The sequence below is a fragment of the Mus caroli genome, chromosome 14 (assembly GCF_900094665.2).
Source record: "Mus caroli chromosome 14, CAROLI_EIJ_v1.1, whole genome shotgun sequence".
NCBI classification, from domain to species: Eukaryota; Metazoa; Chordata; class Mammalia; order Rodentia; family Muridae; genus Mus; species Mus caroli.
Window position 1 is genome coordinate 50688080 of NC_034583.1, and position 8139 is coordinate 50696218.

Genomic DNA, 8139 nt, shown 5'->3' on the forward strand with positions numbered 1-8139 from the left:
TCTCACATCAGCAAAGGCTCTCCATATTCTTTACCAGACTGTGATAAAATGACAGTACTCTCACATCAGCAAAGGCTCTCCATATTCTTTTGTAGAAGCCAGGGGATCAGCTGAAGTAAGTGTGTGTCCTCTTATTATTCAGGTGCTGGTGGAGATTACAGAGGTCCCAGAGTTCCCTTCCCCGAGCCAGCCCTTCGTATTTCCACAGGCTTCCATGGTGATAAGGCTTTCTTTAAGTTCAGCTACCTATTGGCGTAGTTGGGTAGGGAATTTGGTGTATTTTGTTTTGTCTGTATTTAGTTATGCTAGAGACTCTACTTTGTAATTCTTTATAACTGAAAAGTGTGAGAGACTATGTTAGATTTGACATAAAATGTTTTCTGTAAGTTTTATAGAATTAATTCTGAGCCTTTTCTGGTTGTCAGAGCTGCGCTGACCAGTGACTGAACGCTGTAAGCGCTGGGACATATTTGCAGAAGACAGGGGATTTCTAAGGTGAGATAATAAAGGTGTAAGATTCGCATTATCATTCATTTCTCTGGATAATTTTCTAATTATATTGGACATTAAGCGTTTAACAAAAATAAATATACTATCCCAACCTGAAATTTTACAAAACCATTTAAGAAGCAATAGAATTCCATTCCATACAGACAAGAGCTGGGCCACCCGCTTCTACCGAGCATATTAAATGCCCATTAAAACAAATGGATGCACATGTAAGAAAATTAGAAGCTTTGGGGGTAGGACCGAAACAAGTATATTTTGTAAGGTAAATGGGTTCTGAAGCCACTGAATACTTGGAAGACATCCTCAGACTTTCAATAGAAAGGGTATTGTCACTTCAGCAAAGGCTTCCATATCCTTTGGTAGAAGACAAGGGATTCACTGAAATAAGTTTTGTTTCCTGGTATTGAGTTCAGGTGTTGATGAAGACTAAAAAGATCCCACACTTCCTTTCACCAAGCTAGCCCTTCATATTTCCACTGACTTCCTTGACTATAAGGCATTTTAAAAAATTCAGCTTCCTATTGGAGTATTTGGTTAGGGACAGGCACTGAAGTTTTAATACAGTGCCTTAGCTTAACCCTGTTTGTTACTGTCTGCTTCTCCCAGGTTTGGCATGACTTACTTTTTCTTTGCTCACAATTTCTTCTTTTACTCCACCTCATCCTTTCAGGCCCATTTTCCCTTCCACTGTATACCTAGCCATGTTTTCCTTCACCACCTTTCTGTTGGCATACATCTTCTGTGCATGTTGACTGAGTCCTAGAGAAGAACTTCTTGTGTCCTAAGGTAGAATGGGAAGGTTGTCAGAAGCCTTCTGCAGAGGCTTCAGTTCTAGGTGTAGGTAAGATCTCTGCTAATAATCCCTGCCTGTGAACTTACACTTACTTGAACTTTTGATTTATAATATTTTCATAGTTCTAAAACTCTACAAATGGAGAAGTTTAATCAAAAGTGGATATAGTTTTGTGATACTTTTAAGTACTAGGTAGAAACACTTATTGATTCTCTACAGAAGGACATATACAGCCATAAAATAATTATATACATTTTTTTAAAAAGAAGATTACAAAAATACGTGTGAAAATCATGATACTATCACCAGGATTCAGCAGAAACAACAAAAAACTAAAATAGTTGCGAGAAATATATAGTACATAAATATTTTCATAAAATAAGAGATTGTGAAAGTGACAAGACATATTTAAAGAGGAATCGATTGTATCAGAAATAAAAATTATAACAACTTTAAAAATCAGGGGTGGGGCTGGAGAGATGGCTCAGTGGTTAAGAGCACCGACTGCTCTTCCAAAGGTCATGAGTTCAAATCCCAGAAACAACATGATGGCTCACAACCATCCGTGATGAGATCCCATGCCCTCTTCTGGGGTGTCTGAAGACAACTACAGTGTACTTACATATAATAAATAAATTAATTAAAAATAAAAAAAATCAGGGGTAGATTAACTTAGCATATAGGCATAGTTAAAAGATGTTCACAACCTCATAGAAAATGCAGAAGCTTGTGAAATTGTGATTAGAGTTCCAGAGAGAAAACTCCAGGCTGGTCTGAACCATATAATGAGACTCTGTAAAAAAAGAAAAAAGGAAATATGGAGCCGGGCGTGGCTTTAGTCCCAGCACTCGGGAGGCAGAGGCAGACAGATTTCTGAGTTCGAAACCATCCTGGTCTACAAAGTGAGCTCCAGGACAGCCAGGGCTATACTTAGAAACCCTGTCTCGAAAAACCAAAAACCAAAAAACCCAAAAACGACACAAATTCTCAGATTTAAAGAGCCCAGGGAGTTCTGTGTTTGTATTAGACTCTGAACCTGCAGAATGCCAAACACAGAGTCTAGCAGGCCACAAGCCACACAGAAATCTGTCCTAGGAGGAAGAAGGGAAATGGTCATGAAAGGTGATGTGGAGTAAAAGGAACTGAGCAAAGAGAAGAACTGTGTGAGTGAGTCAGGCCAGGCCAGGGAAGCAGTGTCAGCAAGGTGGGCCACAGATTGTTTTAGCCATGTATATTACCATACACGGATTGGAAGTTTAGTATCCCAGGCCAGTGCATTGTATTAACAAAGAATAAGAAGACGTATTTTAGGTATGGTAGCTAAAAGCAGATGAGCAAAATCTTTTTTCTTTCTTTTGTAAGCCAGAGGTGAGCAAAACAGCAATTTAAAGAATGTGAGTATTCATTCACTTATCATTCATTCATTCATTCTTTTATGCTAAGGATTGAACTCCAGACTTAACACCCACTCTACCACTGAATGCTCCAAGGGCTTCTCTTGGGTTTGTTTTCCTGTTTTGAGACAAGCTCTTACTATGCAGCCTTGGCTGGCCTGGTGCTAGGTAGCTTAGACTGACTTCAAATTTGAGGTCATTTGCTGTCTCTGTCTCCCGAGTGCTGGGAGCATAGGCTTGTGCCACTGCAGTGGCTCAAGTCCTTCAGGGGCTGCTTTACCTACTGATTTTGACGTTCATTCTCATCCTTTCCACTGCTCAGTAAGATACCTTTTATAGATTTGTTCATTCTTGTATTTGTGCTTAGAAAAAATGCCTTTCAGATTTTTAGCTAATTAGCTAGTAGAATATTTATTAACTTTGTGGGTAACTGGTAGCTTCTTGGTGTTTCAGTAAAGAGTAACACAAAAACCCTGAAGAGTATTTAGGGATCACAAAACAGATTTTGTACAAATAATGTTAGCAAAGCCAAATGAAAGGGAAACAAATTAGGAGAAAACTGCCATAGGCAAATGATGTACTGTCAAAGTGATAGTATTTCTAAGTGGCTATACAAAAGGTGCTATAATTTATAAACTCATTGAATGATGATGTTTTAACTTTAAATTTTTGTTATATATTATTGCCAGCCATTTAATTTCATTAAGTGACTCTTTTGAAGTCACCTGTTGACATTAAGGTTTTTTTAAATTGTTTTTTAATTGTTAGAAGTAATTACTGTATTGTAACGTCTGATATTTTCACATTAAGCAGTTGCTAGGGCTGAGGATGTAGTTTAGTGATGGAGTGATACGTTACCAGTATGTCTGACACCCTAGAATCAACCATTTGGAACACTAAGAACCAATGGTGAGATATGGAGAGGAGAAATGCATTTTAGGGCTGGGAGCTCAGCGTAGAGCAAGTGTTTACCATGTATGAGGTACAGGCCTCAGTCTTCAGGTACCAAACAAACAAAAAAGAATTCATGTTAATATGATGGATGATACATTCTCCTTATTCATGACTGATGGTGATTGATTGGTTCTATTAATTTTAGTGGGTTCAGAAGTATATTGGAAGCTATAGTTCATAAGGCTGTGGAGACAAAGGTTGCATGTACAGATGCTTTAATCATATAGATTATCTGATAGGTGAATCCAGACCTTTTTTAAGTTTTAGTATTATTTTTATTAGTGTGTAAATGGGAGGGAGGGATGTCTGTAAATATGTGTGCGTACAAGTGTATGTATGCATGTGTACCTCTATAAGTGTGCTGTGTAACAGTGCATGTACATGGGTTTGTGAGCATGTGTGTGTGTTTGTGTGTATTACAAATGTCTAAGTTATGTTTTGGACATTGAGAACTGCCATTGCTAAGTTTATTTATAGCTATGTCAATAACCCTCTCCTATCATCTTTCTTCCCTTTCCCTGCCTTTCTCTTTCCTTGGTGAAGATGGATCCTAGAACCTCCCTTGTATTGGGCAAACTCTTTATTGCTGAGCTTTGTCCCCAACCATAACCCTGTTTAGTCACTTTTGTTTTCATTTTAATGTTTTTGAGAACTTTATACATGAGAACTACATCTGCTTGACTCTTTCCATCTCTCCCCACTCTGACTCCTCCCGTTTCCCTCCTCAAGTTCATGACCTCTTTATTATTGTTACATATGTATGCTATTGGCTTTAGTACACATACATGTATATAGTCTACTAAGTTCATTTGGCTTTGCTCTTTTGTATATGTGTCCATGGCTGAGCACTTGGGATTGGACAATCTATGCAGGAGCTGGTACCAGAGGAAACACATTCTCTCTAAGCAGCCATTGCTCAACTAGTAGAACTTTGTAGAAAGTCCCTACTCGAGTTGGAATGTCAGTTGGTATTGTCCCTCCCGTTGAGTGGGCTTTATTTAGTACAGTTAGACAACAATTGTTTACTCACAAGCTAAAAGTACCTCTCTTGAATGACTGGAAATAGCTTCCAGTCCAGACACTGCTATGGTTCATAGATCTTACAGCTGGGCGAGACTACTGACTGGTCCTTTCCCTGTATCATGAGAGCAAGACCTCCAGGGTGGAGGCTTCTAGAGCAGTTCTGGCTCAGTTCTTCCAAGTCCCGCGTCCTGAGTGTATGGTATCTTCAATACTAGGGGCAATCAAGGGCAATGGAATAGCCTATATGGCTTGGAATGCTTTTATTCTTGACCAACAACTTGTGTGGGACGGCAGGGGGGGGCAGTTAGCTGTATAAACGTGTGGAGGTCAGAGAATAACTTCTGTAGTTTGTTCTCTTTCTGCCACTTGGCTCAGGGGGTGGGACCCAGACCTTCAAGCTTGGTGGCGGCATCTTTACCTTCAAAGCAATCTTGCTGGTGCTTAAAAGTGCCTTTCTGTTGAGTTGGCATTGAAGTAAATGCATTAATTAATTAATTAGTTAATTAACTAATGTTAATGAATCATATATTTAAATTATAGCATTCAGTTTGTTTAGGCATTCTGAAAGTTACCAAGTTTAAGTTAGGAGAGACTTTGAGGCAGATGCTATAGTTTGTTGGATAAAGATTTGAGAGAAAGATCCTGCAGTGTAGGTGGAGAGTGAAAACTGAGCTATGAACTGATGTCACAGGAAAGGAGAGAGGAGGTGGGTGGAGGTGGTGTGAAATTCGAATGAATCAATAGTGCCCCAAATTAAAGCTAGGAAGGGAAGAGAATGGAAATCTAGATGGAAAGATGGCTTCCAAGCCAAATTCATACATCAATCTTCTTAATGAAAATTTAAATATGAACAAAAATTTGCCTATAGGATATATGTGATATATGATAAAAAGAAACAACCTAAATCATTTTATAAAATCAACCTTAGGAAATGAAGTTACATTTCTCCAGTGGATCTTAGGTACCATTCAGTTATAGCCTTAACGTTGAGGGATAGCAAAATTTACAGGTGTATTCCCTGGATAGTAGAATTGTATCTTTCAGCATTGATGAGGATTAGTAATTATTTAGCTGAAAGCAGCTAGCATGGTACCTGGCATAGAGAGATCACATAGCAATTGTTACTTTTGGATGTGTACTGAAAGTTCATGAACTGGACTTATCAAGAGGTCAAAAGACACTCTAATGGCCTTGGAGAATGGTGGGAAACCAATTTGTGGCTAAAATGCTGAAGGAATAGGTAGCAATGGCACCCTAGAGAAATAGAGTCCCTTTGCATTTTAGAAAGTTACAGGGTGAAAGAGAAATGGAGGAGTACAGAGACAGTAGATTGGAAGGAGGAAGAGGGCTGACAAAATGCATGATTCCTGATGCTGTGTGCCTAAATATTGACCCAGTCAATATAGTCTCAGTTTATGAAAGCCATATGACTTGAGAAACAACCCTAGGCTGAAATGTTAGCCACAATAATTCTCCTGATACTCTGGGATTCCTAGTTCTTAGAAACCATGAGCTAATACATCTTAAACTCTTGTGTTTTTAATGTATAAATGGGGACAATTGTTATTCAGTAGAATGATACTAATATTGGTAGCTAAGTTGAGTGATACAGTAGATCAGTATGTACCTGTAAATTCCTATGTTGAAACCTGAAGTTCAGGGAGATGGTATTTGAAGTGATAAGTCTTAAGACTTAAGCCCTTGTGAATAGCTTGCTTAACTCTCTATTATGTAAAAAATAGGGGGATCAGATTGACCTCTGTGAACTAGGAATCAGTGAATCTGTTATGTCCTTGATCATACACTTTACACCCTTCAGAAACGTGATAGAAATATCTTTGTATTCCATGGTAGCAGCTTAAACAGAACAAGGAGCATGCTGTTAGAACAAAGATTGTATTTTATTTTATTTTATTTCATGTGAATGAGTGTCTGCTTATGTATGTCTTTGCACCACTTGCATACAGTGCTTGCAAAGGCCAGAAGAGGGCATAAGATCCCTAAGATTGGAATTACAGAGGATTTGTGAGCTGACTCCTGAGTGCTAGAAATTGAAATGTGTCCTCTGGAAGAGCAGTCAGTGTTCTAAACCATTGAGCCATCCCTCCAACTTCAGAACAAATACTTCTAAAGTATATGTAACTTTGAGATCATTGGTGGATGATTGGTGAGTGGGTTTTGCAGATCCACTTGTGAAAGCATGAAGTTCCAACCTTAAGGAAGCTGTAGACTCATGTCCTTTGATGAAGTTGCCAATTAAGGCTCAAAGAAACTCAGGGGAATCTAATTAAAAACTGAGGAAAGAGAATCATTATAGCACTTTAACCATAATAGTATGCAAACAAAATAATAAACAAAATAATCACAGGATGTAGAGGAAGGGAGGGATATGGATGGGAGAAAGGAAGGAGAGGGGAAAAAGTGGAGGCAGGATCAACTATGAGAAGAGACAGGAGAGAAGTCCAGAGGGCCAGGAGAATGAATAGAAATACAGTGGGAGTGGGAGGTTGGGGACCAGGGTGAGGGAACCACTAGGAAGTCCCAGATGCCAGGGATGCAAGAGGCTCCCAGGACTCAGTGGGGATGACATTAGCTGAAATACCCACCTGAAGGGAGATAGAACCTGAAGAGACCACCTCCAGTAGATAGACATGGCCTCCACTGGAGAGATGGGGCCACCCACTCATCTCAAAAATTTTAACCCAGAATTGTTCCTGTCTAAAGGAAATGCAGGGACAAAAATGGAGCAGAGACTGAAGGAAAGGCCATCCAGAGACCGTCCCACCTTGGGATCCATCCCATCTGCAGACACCAAACCCTGACACTATTGCTAATGCCAAGAAGTGCTTGCTGACAGGAGCCTGATATAGAGGCTCTGCCTGCACCAGACTAATACAGATGCAGATACTCACAGCCAATCATTACTGAGCCTGGGGACCCCAATGGAGGAATTAGGGGAAGGACTAAAGATACAGAAAGGGATTGCAACCTCATAGGAAGAACAATATTAACTAACCACACCCTTCAGAGCTCCCAGGGACTAAACCATCAACCAAAGAGTATACATGGGTTGGTCCACGGCTCCCACTACATATGTAGCAGAGGATTGCCTCATCTGACATCAGTGGGAGGGGAGGCGCTTAGTTCTGTTGAAGCTTTTTACGGCAGTGAAGGAAGATGCTAGAGGTGTGAGAATAGAGTGGGTGGGTGCGTAGCAGTGCATCCTCTTAGAAGCAAAAGAGAGGGGGGATAGGATGGGGAGTTTTCAGTGGGGAGACAAGGAAGGGGACAACATTTGAAATGTAAATAAATAAAATCATCAATATTTTTAGCCGAGCAGTGGTGGCCCACCCCTTCAATCCCAGCACTTCGGAGGCAGAGGCAGGCAGATTTCTGAGTTCGAGGCCAGCCTGGTCTACAGAGTGAGTTCCAGGACAGCCAGGGCTACACAGAGAAACCCTGTCT

General features: G+C 40.0%; 1 protein-coding gene across 1 annotated transcript in view; it reads left to right on the forward strand.

The window, feature by feature from the left end:
- Cab39l (calcium binding protein 39 like) overlaps positions 1 to 8139 on the forward strand; it is a 90133-nt gene that overhangs the window by 15641 nt on the left and 66353 nt on the right. Inside the window, exon 3 of the mRNA XM_021181258.2 lies at positions 426 to 495. The gene's annotated coding sequence lies outside the window, so the exon portion shown is untranslated. The remainder of the gene's footprint in view (positions 1 to 425; positions 496 to 8139) is intronic.